General features: G+C 39.5%; 1 pseudogene; it reads right to left on the bottom strand.

The window, feature by feature from the left end:
• Positions 1–1,135: 1,135 nt before the first annotated feature.
• LOC138097565 (voltage-dependent anion-selective channel protein 2 pseudogene) lies at positions 1,136–4,401 on the bottom strand (annotated as a pseudogene).
• Positions 4,402–16,508: the final 12,107 nt, after the last annotated feature.

Here is a 16,508-nt window from a genome sequence, read left to right on the forward strand (position 1 = left end):
AGGACTTGCTTTATTTGTAGAGTATTGATATTCTGAGTTTCTGAACATTTGTAGCTGAGGGCAAAAAGAAAAATTTAAGAAAATGTGTTTAATTTAAAAATTTCCCCCAATTTATTTCATTATTGGCCTCAAGTATTTAATAATTTTCTGCATTCAAGTTGATGAAATGGAAATTCATATTCTAAGAGAAGTCAAGAAAATTTAAGCATAATACTTTCTCCACCCCTTGGCCTCCTTGGTCTCCTCTACTGTGCATTGTTTATCTGCCTTACGCATCCACCAAACCTCTGTCTTGGCAGAAATACTTGCTCAGTCATTCTCCTAGCACCAAGGCAACTCCTCAATAGGCAACATTCCTTCTTGAACTCATAACGGATCACCATGACCCATCACTTTGCACTTAGAGATCAGGAGTTTGCAAACTCTCTAGTTTAATGTACAGCCGTCTATCTCATAAACCTATATAGGACTTCCTTGGTGGGCCAGTGGTAAAGAATCTGCCTGCCAATGCAGAGGACATGGGTTTGATCCCTGCTCCAGGAAGATTTCACTTGCTATGGGCCAATTAAGCCATGTGCCACAACTACCGAGCCCAAGCTCTGGAGCCTGGGAGCTGCGCCTTCTGAGCCTAGAGCGGCAACTACCGAAGCCCGCATGCTCCAGCGTCCATGCTCCACAGCTCGAGCTGCCACCACAGTGAGAAGCCTGTGCACCACCACTAGAGGGCAGCCCCCACTGGCCGCTGCAGCAAAAGGCCTGTGAGCAGCAACCAAGGCCCAGCACAGCCAGAATAAGTAAATAAATGAAAAGAGAAAACCTGTACAACCAGGCGTGGACCTAAAACTGGTAGAAAAGTTTCTGGAGCTTTTTGAGAGGCTGTTCCTGAGTTACCATCCTCAGTTTAGCTTGAATAAATCTCCATTTCTTTCATAGATCATCTGATTAATTTCTTCACTGACTAAATAATGCATAGGTGACTGGAGGACTGCATCTTTGATAACTAGATAGGTAATTTCTATTTAGCTAGATAGCCGTTTTACTTAAAATTGTCCACACTTTAAAAATACAGTTCTTTTGTAGATTATCCTTTGTTTTGATGACTGCGGATCAGGAGAGGGAAAACGAAGCCTACTGGTCACAGGGGAATTGTATCAAGACCCATCTTCTGATATCTCTTCCTAGAGGTTTCTACATTTAGATAAACCTCCCACCCCAGAGAAACTCCATGTTTATGGCCTCCAACAGTAATGCTCTTCCTGTTTACCAGAAGACACGTCAGCTTCACACCAGACACACCATCTAAATGTAGCTCATTCCATGTGAACCAGAATTGTTGACTTGTGCAGAAACAGAAGTAATGAGATCCAACTGACATTTAGCTGGAATACCCAAATGAGTGCAGCTGATACCTAGTATCCAAGCAATATTCACTTGACTGTCAAGATCTTTGTATTCTTTTTGTTAAACTGATCCTCCAAATTCTGTCCCCTGAATCACTCAGTAGCATGCAGCTGGAAGTCCCCAGTCCTGTACTGCACTGCAAAGTTATTCCTTGTCAGGTTGGATTTGGCACTGTACTAGGTCATGGGCTGGAACCGAGCAAGCCAGCCCTCACAGTCAAAACAGCCCTCACCGTCAAAGAGAACTGAACCATGGATTGGCAGGTCCAGCAAAATCCAAGTTAATATCACAACCAAGGTTTATTGACTCTCTCTTGTAAGAAGACTTGATTTTGCCCTTTTTCTTTACTGTGTTAGTGAGAGAAGGTAGTACCAAACTCAGATCCAGGCCTTGACAAATCTGGTTTTCATTTTACTTGGATTCTGCTCTCAGAGTGCCATCAGTGTTGCACTGCTCTGTGATGGATCATGCAGGATGGATATTGGCTCTAAGCTGCCGGGCACGTGGCCCGTGTCTGTGTTAGATGATCCAAATGTTGAGAATGTCGTGGCAGTGCGTGATTTTGTTTTCATATCCAGACAATCCCAAACCAGTCCTCCCTTGAAAATGTCTTGACAGATTTCCAATGTCACCTCATGACAGAGGAATACACATCGTTTACATACAGCTCAGTGTGTAGGTCTCAAGGGCTAGAGTGTGAGAAGTCGTCTGGGTGTCTACTGAGGGGGAGCTGCAGCCACAGCTGAGGCCATGGGCTTGTTATGGGCTGGGCAGCAGCTGCCCTGGCTGGAGGGTGAACTGAAAGCCTTGTGATTGCTCTTGGCTAAACCTGATTTGTATGGTAGTTAATCACCCACTATTCATGTACAGTTGACCCTTGAACTATGTGTGGGTTGTGGGCCAACTCTCCTCACAGTCTAAAATCTACATATAAATTATAGTTGATCATCTGTACCCATAGGACCTCCATATCTAAGGTTCCTCTGTGTTTGTGGCCAACATCTGCAGATTCAATGAGTCACAAATTGTGTAGTCTATATTATTTAATATTGGGAAAAAAATCTGTGTGTCAGTGGACCAGTCTAGTTCAAACCTGCTTTGTTCCAGGGTCAATTGCATTTCCCTCCCTAGTATCTTCTTTTTTTCACCTCTTTATTAAATCTTTATTCCTTATTAGCTCATTCCTAATTTTCCTTACTGCTCATTTATTTTTTCTTTCTCTACTTATTTTTGTTATTGCTTGCCTTATTTCTCTCTCCACATGTCAAGGTGTTGCTGAACTGAGATTGAGTCTTATGCCTTGTGTGCAGAAAAACCTGTCTACTGACACATGGTTGTGGTGAAGGAAAGTGCAGCATTTACTGTAGGGGACAGCAACCATGAGTTCATTTTCTGTCTCTTCCTATTTTGTAAATAAGTTCATTTGTATAATTTCTTTTTCAGTTCAATTCAGTTGCTCAGTCATGTCCAACTCTTTGCAACCCCATGAATTGCAGCACACCAGGCCTCCCTGTCCATCACCAATTCCCGGAGTTCCCTCAAACTCATGTCCATCGAGTCAGTGATGCCATCCAGCCATCTCATCCTCTGTCGTCCCCTTTTCCTCCTGTCCCCAATCGCTCCCAGTAGCAGAGTCTTTTCCAACGAGTCAAATCTTTGCATGAGGTGGCCAAAATACTGAAGTTTCAATTTTAGCATCATTCCTTCCAAAGAGCACCCAGGACTGATCTCCTTTAGAATGGACTGGTTGGATCTCCTTGCAGTCCAAGGGACTCTCAGGAGTCTTCTCCAACACCACAGTTCAAAAGCATCAATTCTTAGATGTAATGGTCATCTGAGTTAAATTTACCCATTTCAGTCCATTTTAGTTTGCTGATTCCTAGAATGTCGATGTTCACTCTTGCCATCTCCTGTTTGACCACTTTCAATTTGCCTTGGTTCATGGACCTAACATTCCAGGTTCCTATGCAATGTTGCTTCGATTCCACATATAAGGGATATGATATTTCTCCTTCTCTGTCTGACTTACTTCACTCAATATGACACTCTCTAGGTCCATCAATGTTTCTGAAAATGGCATTATTTCATCCTTTTTAATGGCTGAGTAATATTCCATTGTGTGTGTGTATACATATATATATGTATGACATCCTATCTATATCTCTGTCTATCTATATCTGTGTCTATCTATCTATCACATATACCTTCTTTATCCATTCCTCTGTGGATGGACATTTATGTTTTTTCCATGTCTTTCCAACATTGTGTAGTCTTGGCTCCTTTATCATAGATTAATTTAATCTGATTAATTAGCTAGACTATAGGTGCATGAGCTTATTTCTGGGTTTTCTATCCTGTTCCATTGAGCTATATTTCTATTTTTGTGCCAGTACCATACTGTTTTGATGACTGTAGCTCTACAAAGCCTGAAATCAGGGAGCTTGATTCCTACAGTTCCATTTTTCTTTTTTCAAGATTGCTTTGGCTATTTGGGGTCTTATGTGTTTCCATATAAATTTTGAGACTTTTTTTGGTTCTAGTTCTGTGAAAACTGCCATTGGTAATTTGATAGGGGTTGCTTTGAATCTATAGATTTCCTTGGGTAGAATAGTCATTTTGCAAATATTGATTCTCCCAATCCATGATCATGATGTATCTTTCCATTTGTTTATGTCTTCTTTGATTTTTTTCATCAGCATCTTATAGTTTTCGAAGCACAGGTTTTTGTCTCCTTAGGTAGGTTTATTCCTAGGTATTTTATTTGTTTGATGCAATGGTAAATGGAATTGCTTCTTGAATTTCTCTTTTTGATCTTTCTCTGTTAGTGTATAAAAATACAATAGATTTCTATGTATTAATTTTGTAGCCTGCAACTTTACCAAATTCACTGATGAGCTCTAGTAGTTTTCTGATAGCATCTTTAGGATCTTCTATGTAGAGTATCATGTCCTCTGCAAAAGTTGACAGTTCAAATTCTTCTTTTCCAATTTGGATTCCCATTACTTCTTTTTCTTCTCTGACTGCTACAGCTAACCTCCAAAACTGTGCTGAATAAAAGTGGTGAGAATGGACATCCTTGTCCTGTCTTATCTTGTTCGTGAACTCAGAGGGAATGCTTTCAGCTTTTCACCACTGAGTACGATGCTAGCTCTAATTCAAGAAAATTAGAGATACCAAGGGAACATTTCATGCAAAGATGGGCTCAGAAAAGGACAGAAATGGTATGGACCTAATAGAAGCAGAAGATATTAAGAAGAGGTGGCAAGAATACACAGAGGAAGTATACAGGAAAAATCTTCATGACTCAGATAACCACGATGGTGTGATCACTCACCTAGACCCAGACATCCTGGAATGTGAAGTCAAGTGGGCCTTAGGAAGCATCACTATGAACAAAGCTAGTGGAGGTGATGGAATTCCAGTGGAGCTATTTCAAATCCTGAAAGATGATGCTGTGGAACTGCTGACTTAATATGCCAGCAAATTTGGAAATCTCAGCAGTGGCTACAGGACTGGAAAAGGGCAGTTTTCATCCTAATCCTAATGAAAGGCAATGCCAAAGAATGCTCAGACTACCGTCCAATTGCACCCATCTCACAGGCTAGTAAAGTAATGCTCAAAATTCTCCAAGCCAAGCTTTAACAATATGTGAACCGTGAACTTCCAGATGTTCAAGATGGATTTAGAAAAGGCAGGGGAACCAGAGATCAAATTGCCAATATCTGCTGGATCATTGAAAAAGCAAGAGAATTCCAGAAAAATATCTATTTCTGCTTTATTGACTATGCCAAAGACTTTGACTGTGTGGATCACAATAAACTGTGGAAAATTCTGAAAGAGATGGGAATACCAGACCACCTGACCTGCCTCTTGAGAAATCTGTATACAGGTCAGGAATCAACAGTTAGAACTGGACATGGCACAACAGACTGGTTCCAAATAGGAAAAGGAGTACATCAAGGCTGTATATTGTCACCCTGCTTATTTAACTTATATGCAGAATACATCATGAGAAATGCTGAGCTGGATGAAGCAGAAGCTAGAATCAAGATTGCTGGGAGAAATATCAATAACCTCAGATATGCAGATGACATCACTCATGGCAGAAAGTGAAGAAGAACCAAAGAGCCTCTTGATGAAAGTGAAAGAGGAGAGTGAAAAAGTTGGCTTAAAGCTCAACATTCAGAAAACGAAGATCATGGCATCTGGTCCCTTCACTTCATGGGAAATAGATGCAGAAACAGTGGAAACAGTGTCAGACTTTATTTTTTGGGGGCTCCAAAATCACTTCAGATTGTGACTGCAGCCATGAAGTTAAAAGACGCTTACTCCCTGGAAGGAAAGTTATGACCAACCTTGATTGCATATTAAAAAGCAGAGACATTGCCAGCAAAGGTCCATCTAGTCAAGGCTATGGTTTCTCCAGTAGTGTTGTATGGATGTGAGAGTTGGACTATAAAGAAAGCTGAGCACTGAAGAATTAATGCTTTTGAACTGTGTGTTGGAGAAGACTCTTGAGAGTCCTTTGGACTGCAAGGAGATCCAACCAGTCCATTCTAAGGGAGATCAGTCCTGAATATTCATTGGAAGGACTGATGCTGAAGCTGAAGCTCCAATACTTTAGCCACCTGATGCGAACTAACTCCTTGGAAAAGACCCTGATGCTAGGAAAGATTGAAGGCTGGAGGAGAGGGGGATGACAGAGAATGAGATGGTTGGATGGCATCACTGACTCAGTGGACATGAATTTGAGTAAACTCTGGGAGTTGGTGATGGACACGGGGGCTTGGCGTGCTGCAGTCTATGGGGTTGCAAAGAGTTGGGCGTGACTCAGAGACTGAACTGATCTGAACTGATGATGCTAGCTGTAGGTTTGTCATACATGACCTTTATTATGTTGAGCTATGGATGATAGCACCCCATTCCAGTACTCTTGCCTGGAAAATCCCATGGACAGAGAAGCCTGGTAGGCTGCAGTCAATTGGGTCGTGAAAAGTCGGATACGGCTGAGCGACTTCACTTTCACTTTTCACTTTCATGCATTGTAGAAGGAAATGGCAACCCACTCCAGTGTTCTTGCCTGTGGAATATCAGGGACGGGGGAGCCTGGTGGGCTGCCATCTATGGGGTCACAAAGAGTCGGACACGACTGAAGTGACTTAGCAGAGCAGATGTACTCTCTAGGCCCACTTTCTGGAGAGTTATCACAAATGGGTGCTGAGTTTTGTCGACAGCCTTTTCTGCATCTATTGAGATGATCATGTGGCATTATTCAAATTGTTGATATGGTGCATCACACTGACTGATTTGTGGTTGTTGAAAGTTCCTTGCATCCCTGGGATGAATGCCACTTGATCATGGTGTATGATCTTTTTAATGTATTGTTGGATACAGATTGCTAGTATTTTGTGGAGGATTTTTACATCTATCTTCATCAATGATATTAGCCCGTAATTTTCTTTTTTTTTTTTGTGGTATCTTAGTCTGTTTTTGGTACAAGGGTGATGGTGGCCTCATGAAATGAATTGGAAAGTTTTCCTTTCTCTGTAACCTTTTTAAACAATTTCAGAGGGATAAAGGTTTAATAACTCTTCCCTAAATGTTTGATACAATTTACCCATGAAGCCGTCAGGTCCTAGAGTTTTGTTTGCTGGGAAGTTTTCAATTTCAGTGCTTGGTCTGTTCATATATTTTCTGTTTCTTACTGGTCCAGTCTTGGGAGACTGTACCCTTCTAAGAGCTTGTCCGTTTCTTCCAGGTTGTCCATTTTATTGGCATACAGTTGTTCACAGTAGTCTCTTACTCTTGGTATTTCTATTGAGTCGGTTGTAACTTAACCGTTTTCATTTCTAATTTTACTGATCTGAGTCCTCTCCCTTTTTTTTCTTGATGAGTCTGGCTAAATGTTTATCAGTCTTGTTTATCTTTTCAGAGAACCAGCTTTTAGTTTCATTTATCTTTGCAATTGTTTTCTTTGTCTCTATGTCATTTATTTCTACTATGATATTTATGATTTCCTTCCTTCTGCTAATTTTAGATTTTGTTTGTTCTACTTTCTCTAGTTGTTTTAGGTGTGAGGTTAAGTTGTCTATTTCAAATTTCTCTTGACGTAAGATTGTATTGCTATAAACCTCCTTCTTTGAACTGCTTTTGCTGCATCCTGTAAGTTTTGGACCGTTTAGCTTTTGTTTTAATTTGTCTCTAGGCATCTTTTTATTCCTTCAGTGATCCAGTGGTTGTTTAGTAGCATATTGTTTAGCCACCACAACTTTGTATTTCTCAGAAATTTTTTCTTGTGGTTTATTTCTAATCTCGTAGTCCTGTCATCAGAAAAGATGCTTGAGATGATTTCGATTTTCTTAAATTTACCAAGGCTCAACTTGTGGCTCTATAAATATCCATTAAGTTCAATTTAGGAAGTAGAGATTAAATAGCTAATGTCTGTTGGATCATAGAAAAAGCAAGAGAATTACAGACAAATATGTACTTCTTCTTTATTGACTATGCTAAAGCCTTTGCTGTGTGGATGAAACAAACTGTGGAAAATTCTTAAAGAGATGGGAATACCAGACCGCCTTACCTACCTCCTGAGAAATCTGTTTGCATGTTAAGATGCAACTGTTAGAACTGGACATGGAACAATGGACTTGTTCAAAGTTGGGAAAGGTGTACATCATGGCTGTATATTGTTACCCTGCTTATTTAACTTATATACAGGGTACATCATGCAAAATGCCAGGCTGGATGAGGTGCAAGCTGGTATCACGACTGCTGGAAGAAATATCAATAACCTCAGATATGCAGATGACATCACTCTTATGGCAGAAAGCAAAGAGAAACTAAAGAGCCTCTTGATGAAAGTAAAAGAGAGGAGAGTGAAAAAGCTGGCTTTGAACTCAACATTCTAAAAACAAAGATCATGGCATCCATTCCATCACTTCTTGGCAAATAGATGGGGAAACAAAGGGAACCATGAGAGACTTTATTTTCTTGGGCTCCCAAATCACTGCAGATGGTGACTGCAGCCATGAAACTAAAAGACGCTTGCATCTTAGAAAGAAAGCTATGACAAACCTAGACAGCATATTAAAAAGCAAAGACATTACTCTGCAGACGAAGTTCCATCTAGTCAAAGCTATGGTTTTTCCCGTAGTCATGTATGGATGTGAGAGTTGGACCATAAAGAAAGCTGAGCATTTAAGAATTGATGCTTTTGAACTATAGTGTTGGAGAAGACTCTTGGGAGTCCCTTGGACTGCAAGGGGATCAAACTAGTCAATCCTAAAGGAAGTCAATCCTGAATATTCATTGAAAGGACTGATGCTGAAGCTGAAGTTCCTATACTTTGGTCACCTGATGGGAAGAACTGACTCATTGGAAAAGATCCCAATGATGGGAAAGATTGAAGGCAGGAGGAGAAGGGAATGACAGAGGGCAAGATGTTTGCATGTCATCACTAACTCAATGGACACGAGTTTGAGCAATCTCTGGGAAATGGTGAAGGATAGGGAAGCCTGGCTTGCTGCAGTCCATGGGGTCTTAAAGAGTTGGACAGGATCGAGTGACTGAACAACAGTAAAAAAGACAATAAAAAGAGAGCAGGGATGGTATAGTATCATCAGATAAATTAGACTTAAAAATTTGTAGGAAGTAAAGTACATTATTTATTAACAATGGTTCAATATGGCAAGAAGATACAGCAATTATAAACGTTTATGCAACTAACAACAGACCTTCAAAATATATAAAGCAAAGATGGACATCACTGAAAGAAGAGAGAGTTGTACAATAAGCATGTAACCCCAAAGGGAAAGGGATGGGAGACTTTTCGCAAAACTGTAACAGCCCCTGAATTTTCCTTGTAAGGAGTGAAGGAGCTTTGCCTTATCTTTCTCTCCTTCCATGAGCTTATTGGAATGAAGTGTTCCCTGCGAAGCTGAGAATTTTGCTTGTTTTCTAAATTCTCTAGGGTTGCTTCTGTGTCATTTAGGAGGACAGTTTAGTTGTGCTCCTGCCCAAATACTGGCTCATTAGAGATGAAGACTTTGGTTTTCTCAGGACTAGATTAGGCTCAGCACAGAATCATAAACTTACCACTTATATAAAATTCATTTACTTCATGAGAAACAATATAATGTTACCGAATTTGTCAAAGGCTAAGAAGCTAATATTGGTCATCTGCCGGGATCCAGCCCCGGTGGATCCAGGGTGATTCGAAGGTGGGGACGGAGTCGGCGTCTTTGGAAAAATACATATTTAATCACAGATATAGAGAGATTAGAAATGGATAGTGTAGTAGGAAGATTAGTGGAGAAAAGGAGGCTGCATAACTTGGATTACGTGGAATAGCAACCATGCTCCAGATGGGAATTCAGCCAGAAAAAACGGGAGCAAGAAAGAAGCTACATGGGGGAATCAGTCTTTCTGGAAACTGATCCGATTTCTTTATTTTTGGGTTTGCTTATATACCTTTTGTTACACATAGGGATGAATAGAGTCACGCGGGGGTCAGCAGTCCTGACCTTTACCAAAATCAGGTGCTTCACATAAATGTATAAAAAAAGGTACATCATCTTCTGGCCATGAGTGAGACCTGCTGACATTTTATGATCCTTTCTTTCTGATAACCAAAAAACTTATTTCTTCCAAGGGTATTGTTTCTTAAACCAGGCATCACCCTCCAAATAAAGTTACATTCCTATAGGGTGAGGGTGTAGTGAGTTACAATCAAGAAAGGAATTTATTTAACCCAAGGTTAATACTTATTTCTCCTATATGCTTAAAGGTCAATACTTATTTCTCCTATATGTTAGTTATATTCATTATAAGGGTAGGGAACATGGAGATTTAGCAGCAAACATCAGCCCAACAAATGAAAATCCATTCACCAATGTTCCCCTTAAGATCTATTTAGTCTTAAGATATGATAAAGTTACATTTTTACATAGCAAGGACACAGTGATTTATAACAAAGTACAGTGATCTATTACAAAAGAGAAAATCCATTAACTCAAAAAGTCTAGTATTGCTAACATCAAAAACTACTGTATTTCCTTTTCTATATTCCAAATACATTGATTAATATATTCCCAAGTGCCTAAGGATATGGAGGCCTGGCGGCAATCATTGACTCAACAAGAAGAAAAAGCCCTATGCTAATTAAGACTCTCAAAATACTCCAAAACTCTGTGCTGTTTATGGTTAAGAGGTAGTAAACAATCACGTGGCAGGAGTATGGATAATCCTGTCACACAAGCTAGTCTGTCAGCAGAGAGGTTTGACCTGAGACATCCTTGTCCCAACCAGAGCAGGGAATTAGCAGCAATTATTGACACAACAAATGAAAAAACCCTTCACCAATATAATTCCTAGCCAACCCACTATAGTAATAATTTCTAACTCCCCCAAATAATTTGCCTTTAGTAAGTCTAAAACATCTCGTGCCTCTCAGATTGGGAGGCTGTAAATCACATGTGGCCGGACGAACCTATACAGGTGGGCTAGATAACCTTCAGAGGAGTCCGTAAGCTGAAACACTCTTGTCACGCCCAAGAATTTTTATTGCCTTGGAGCTGCACGTTTACTCCTTCTCCAAGAGAAACGGTTATGGGGGAGAGCCCCCCGTAAAGTCAGAGGTGTAGGTGAGAGCATAAAACAGACTCTGGTTTTGGGGTTAGATGCTCAGGAACAGGGGGTTTCCTGAGGCTTGATCACGCCTTTGCGTATGCCAAGCCTCCTTCCTCATGACCTTTGCCATGGGCAGAGTTCGTCACGCTGGCCCCCGGCAGTCATCTATAATCCATATCATTTTACATGAAAGACATTAAAAAAAATTATATTGGAGTATAGTTGATCTACACTGTTGTGTTAGTTTAGGTGTATAGCAAAGTGGAAAGAATTTTAACACTAACAGAATGGAAAGGCCATAACCACAGAATAAATATACTTCTTTAGCTTCAATATATCTAGTTCTTGGGGAAAGAATTTTGTATGTTGTATGTCAAGCAATTGAAGTATTATTACCTGCCACAATCTTTAGATGACATTTTGTTAATATTTGATTCAGTTTAAATTCCCCTTATAGTCTAAATATTTGATATTGTTCATACACTGGAGTCAATGATTTCTTTGAGAAAAAGATTGACCTCCCTTTCCCCATGACAGAATCAACCACTTCCTCCAATATAATTTCATAATTTTGAGGCAAGCCTTTATTATATAATTGATAACAGTGCAATCAAATATTTATTTTTCTCTTATAGCAATTCCCAGGAAAGGGTTGATGGCTTCCCATATCCGTAAGCTAATATTTTATATTTTGAGAATGTCAAAGAATGAATTACTCAATATATACAGATTAATTACAAAAGAAAAAGACAGGCATCTGGGAGTAAGAATATTTAGCAACTGCAAGAATAGACTACTTGTAGGTCTAAAACCTGGGTCTGCCACCAGGAAGTTGTGACTACAAAACAAGCTTTCAGTAACCCATTGTTGCCATTGTTCAGTCACTAAGTCGTGTCTGACTCTTTGCAACCCCATGGACAACAGCAAGCCATGCTTCCCTGTCCCTCACTATCTCCCAGAATTTGCTCAAACTCATGTCCATTGGGTTGGTGATGCTATCCAACCATCTCATCCTCTGCTGCCCTCTTCTTCTTCTGTCTTTAATCTTTCCCAGCATCAGGGTCTTTTCCAATGAGTCCACTTTTCCCATCAAGTGGCCAAAGTATTGGACCTGCACCTTCAGCATCAGTCCTTCCAATGAACATTCAGGGTTGATTTCCTTCAGGATTGACTGGTGATCTTCTTGCTGTCCTAGGGACTCTCAAAAGTCTTTTCTAGCACCACAATTCAAAAGCATCAATTCCTTGACTCTCAGCCTTCTTTACAAAACAAGCTCTCAGTATCCCAGTACACTGTGATATTATTATTATTTTTTAGTTTTTCATGTATATGTGTCCTGTGAAATGTGATTTTATTTTATTTTATTCATTTTTTTTGTTAAAAAATTGTTTTTATTTTTACTTTATTTTGCTTTACAATACTGTATTTGTTTTGCCATACATTGACATGAATCAGCCATGGGTGTACATGAGTTCCCAATCATGAACCCCCTCCCACCTCCCACCCCATATCATCTCTCCGGATCATCCCCGTGCACCAGCCCCAAACATCCTGTATCCTGTATTGAACATAGACTGGCGATTTGTTTCTTACATGATCGTTTACACGTTTCAATGCCATTCTCCCAAATCATCCCACCCTCGCCTTCTCCCACAGAGTTCAAAAGTCTGTTCTATACATCTGTGTCTCTTTTGCTGTCTTACATACAGGGTTATCATTACCATCTTTCTAAATTCCATGTATATATGTGTTAGTATACTGTATTGGTGTTTTTCTTTCTGGCTTACTTTACTCTGTATAATAGACTCCAGTTTCATCCACCTCATTAGAACTGATTCAAATGTATTCTTTTTAATGGCTGAGTAATACTCCACTGTGTATATGTACCACAGCTTTCTTATCCATTCATCTGGTGATGGACAAAAGAGACCAGAGCAACAATCAACAAAGCCAAAAGCTGGTTCTTTGAAAGGATAAATAAAATTGATAAACCATTAGCCAGACTCATCAAGAAACAAAGGGAGAAAAATCAAATCAATAAAATTAGAAATGAAAATGGAGAGATCACAACAGACAACACAGAAATACAAAGGATCATAAGAGACTACTATCAGCAATTATATGCCAATAAAATGGACAACGTGGAAGAAATGGACAAATTCTTAGATAAGTACAACTTTCCAAAACTGAACCAGGAAGAAATAGAAAATCTTAACAGACCCATCACAAACATGGAAATTGAAACTGTAATCAGAAATCTTCCAGCAAACAAAAGCCCAGGTCCAGATGGCTTCACAGTTGAATTCTACCAAAAATTTAGAGAAGAGCTAACACCTATCCTACTCAAACTCTTCCAGAAAATTGCAGAGGAAGGTAAACTTCCAAACTCATTCTATGAGGCCACCATCACCCTAATACCAAAACCTGACAAAGATGCCACAAAAAAAGAAAATTACAGGCCAGTGTCACTGATGAACATAGAAGACAAATCTTCAACAAAATTCTAGCATTCAGAATCCAACAAAACATTAAAAAGATCATACACCATGACCAAGTGGGCTTTATCCCAGGGATGCAAGTATTCTTCAATATCTGCAAATCAATCAATATAATTCACCACATTAACAAATTGAAAAATAAAAGCCATATGGTTATCTCAATAGATGTAGAGAAGGCCTTTGACAAAATTCAACATCCATTTATGATAAAAACTCTCCACAAAGCAGGAATAGAAGGAACATACCTCAACATAATAAAAGCTATATAGGACAAAGCCACAGCAAACATTATCCTCAATGGTGAAAAATTGAAAGCATTTCCCCTAAAGTCAGGAACAAGACAAGGGTGCCCACCTTTACCACTACTATTCAACATAGTTCTGGAAGTTTTAGCCACAGCAATCAGAGCAGAAAAAGAAATAAGAGGAATCCAACTGGAAAAGAAGAAGTAAAACTCTCACTGTTTGCAGATGACATGATCCTCTACATAGAAAACCCTCAAGACTCCACCAGAAAATTACTAGACCTAATCAATGAATATAGTAAAGTTTCAGGATATAAAATCAACACGCAGAAATCCCTTGCATTCCTATACACTAATAATGAGAAAGTAGAAAAAGAAATTAAGGAAACAATTCCATTCACCATTGCAACGAAAAGAATAAAATACTTAGGAATATACCTACCTAAAGAAACTAAAGACCTATATATAGAAAATTATAAAACACTGGTGAAAGAAATCAAAGAAGACACTAATAGGTGGAGAAATATACCATGTTTATGGATTGGAAGAATCAATATAGTGAAAATGAGTATACTACCAAAAGCAATCTACAGATTCAATGCAATCCCTACCAAGCTACCAGCGGTATTTTTCACAGAGCTAGAACAAATAATTTCACGATTTGTATTGAAATCCAAAAAACCTCGAATAGCCAAAGCAATCTTGAGAAAGAAGAATGGAACTGGAGGAATCAACCTGCCTGACTTCAGGCTCTACTACAAAGCCACTGTCATCAAGACAGTATGGTCCTGGCACAAAGAGAGAAATATAGATCAATGGAACAAAATAGAAAGCCCAGAGATAAACCCACACACCTACGGACACCTTATCTTCGACAAAGGAGGCAAGAATATACAATGGATTAAAGACAATCTCTTTAACAAGTGGTGCTGGGAAAACTGGTCAACCACTTGTAAAAGAATGAAACTAGATCACTTTCTAACACCATACATAAAAATAAACTGAAAATGGATTAAAGATCTAAACGTAAGACCAGAAAGTATAAAAATCCTAGAGGAGAACCTAGGCAAAACACTCTCTGACACTGTGATATTCTGTAAGGTTGAAATGCTAGTGTACTTACTGGGATAAAATCAGGATGGGCTTTTAAGTGAGAATAGATATGATAACATTTTTTTAAAGGCGTGTAGAATTATTCAGTTTGAAAATTTAATACAAAATGATCCTCAAGATATATACTGTTACATAAAATCAGATTTCATAATTTTTAAAAAGACAGTAATACATGTTATTACTCCAAATATTAGGATTTTGGATATTAGCCACACTTTATTTCAGAATGTCAGTTACAGACACAACCCTTCCTTCCCTGGCCGAGGTTTTTGGACTTTCTAAGGTGTCATCTAGTAGTTACATATCCTTTTGGTAGAGGTTACTGAATATGCCTTTGGCCACATATTCTCAATTGTCTCATGTTAGAGACAGTATTCAGCAGAGGATGATACCATGTGTTGATGGCCAAAGAATGAACATCTGGAAGGTGACTCAATCCAAATATATTGCTTTATTCCCTCAAATTTTACTAGTCAAATTTTAGAAGTTTGATATCATGTAGCAGCAACATTTCTCAGCTGCTAGGTTGGTTCTGTGTAACTAGTCAGCTTATTTTACATGGAATATGCTGTGCTTAGTCATTCAGTCGTGTCTGACTCTTTGTGACACCGTGAACTGTAGGTGTCACAGACTTCTCTGTCCAAGGGGATTCTCCAGGCAAGAATACTGGAGTGGGTTGCCATACCTCCTCCAGGGGATCTTTCCAACTCAGGGATCGATCCCAGGTCTCGCACACAGCAGACAGATTCTTTACTGTCTGAGCCACCAGGGAAGCCCTGTACATGGGATACCAAATAGAAAAATACTTGCTCGTTACTGAGGTGCATATGGGAAAATGTTTCGGGAGCTATTATGTGTGTTCATGTGTGTGTGTCCTTGTTGAAGATGATTTATGACGAAAATTTTCCACACTATTTGCCTGCTGAAGACCCAGAATCTGTTATTCCTTTCATCTCTCCTTGCAAAACAGACTGTTTTTTCTCCCAGACCATCTGTTTTGTTATACAGAACTAAGACACCTGACACATAGTGCTGACATTGTTTCCCTGAGGTCTTCCTTTAAGGCCCCGGTGCAGTCAGTACATCACACACCTTCTGAGACACCACAGGCAACACATTTAGCATTTCCCCTAAAACAGAACACAGAATGCCATCCTTCCAACCTTGAAGATTAGTTTCCTCATCAGACATAAACATACCACCAAGCCAGGGCCCCATATTTTATGGGGTCATTTCCTGAGGCTGGAAAAAGGATGGTGTGGACTTGTGCCCTGCCTGGTTAAGGCTTCAGCCTGAAAGTGACCCTTTCTGCTCACATTTCTTGGCTAGAACAAGTCCCATGGCCCACTTAACTTCACAGAGGAGAGGTGCAGTCTTTCCTGTGCCTCCAAAAAGAAGGGAGTTAATCACAGTGAACAACCCAAATGACTACCTGAGAAATTGCCTGATTAAGTGGTTGTATTAGTGGTCATTTCCCTATGGCTGTAGCAAACAGCAGAGATGTATGGGAGACAGGTCAGTCCTCTCTCCATCTCTCCCTCCAACTCTGTCCTCTCTGAAAACAAATTCAGGTGGTTATGATGTAGTAGAGTGCACGGGTAAGTGTAAGTTATTAATAACATTCC

The sequence above is a fragment of the Capricornis sumatraensis genome, chromosome 2 (assembly GCF_032405125.1).
Source record: "Capricornis sumatraensis isolate serow.1 chromosome 2, serow.2, whole genome shotgun sequence".
Classification (NCBI taxonomy): domain Eukaryota; kingdom Metazoa; phylum Chordata; class Mammalia; order Artiodactyla; family Bovidae; genus Capricornis; species Capricornis sumatraensis.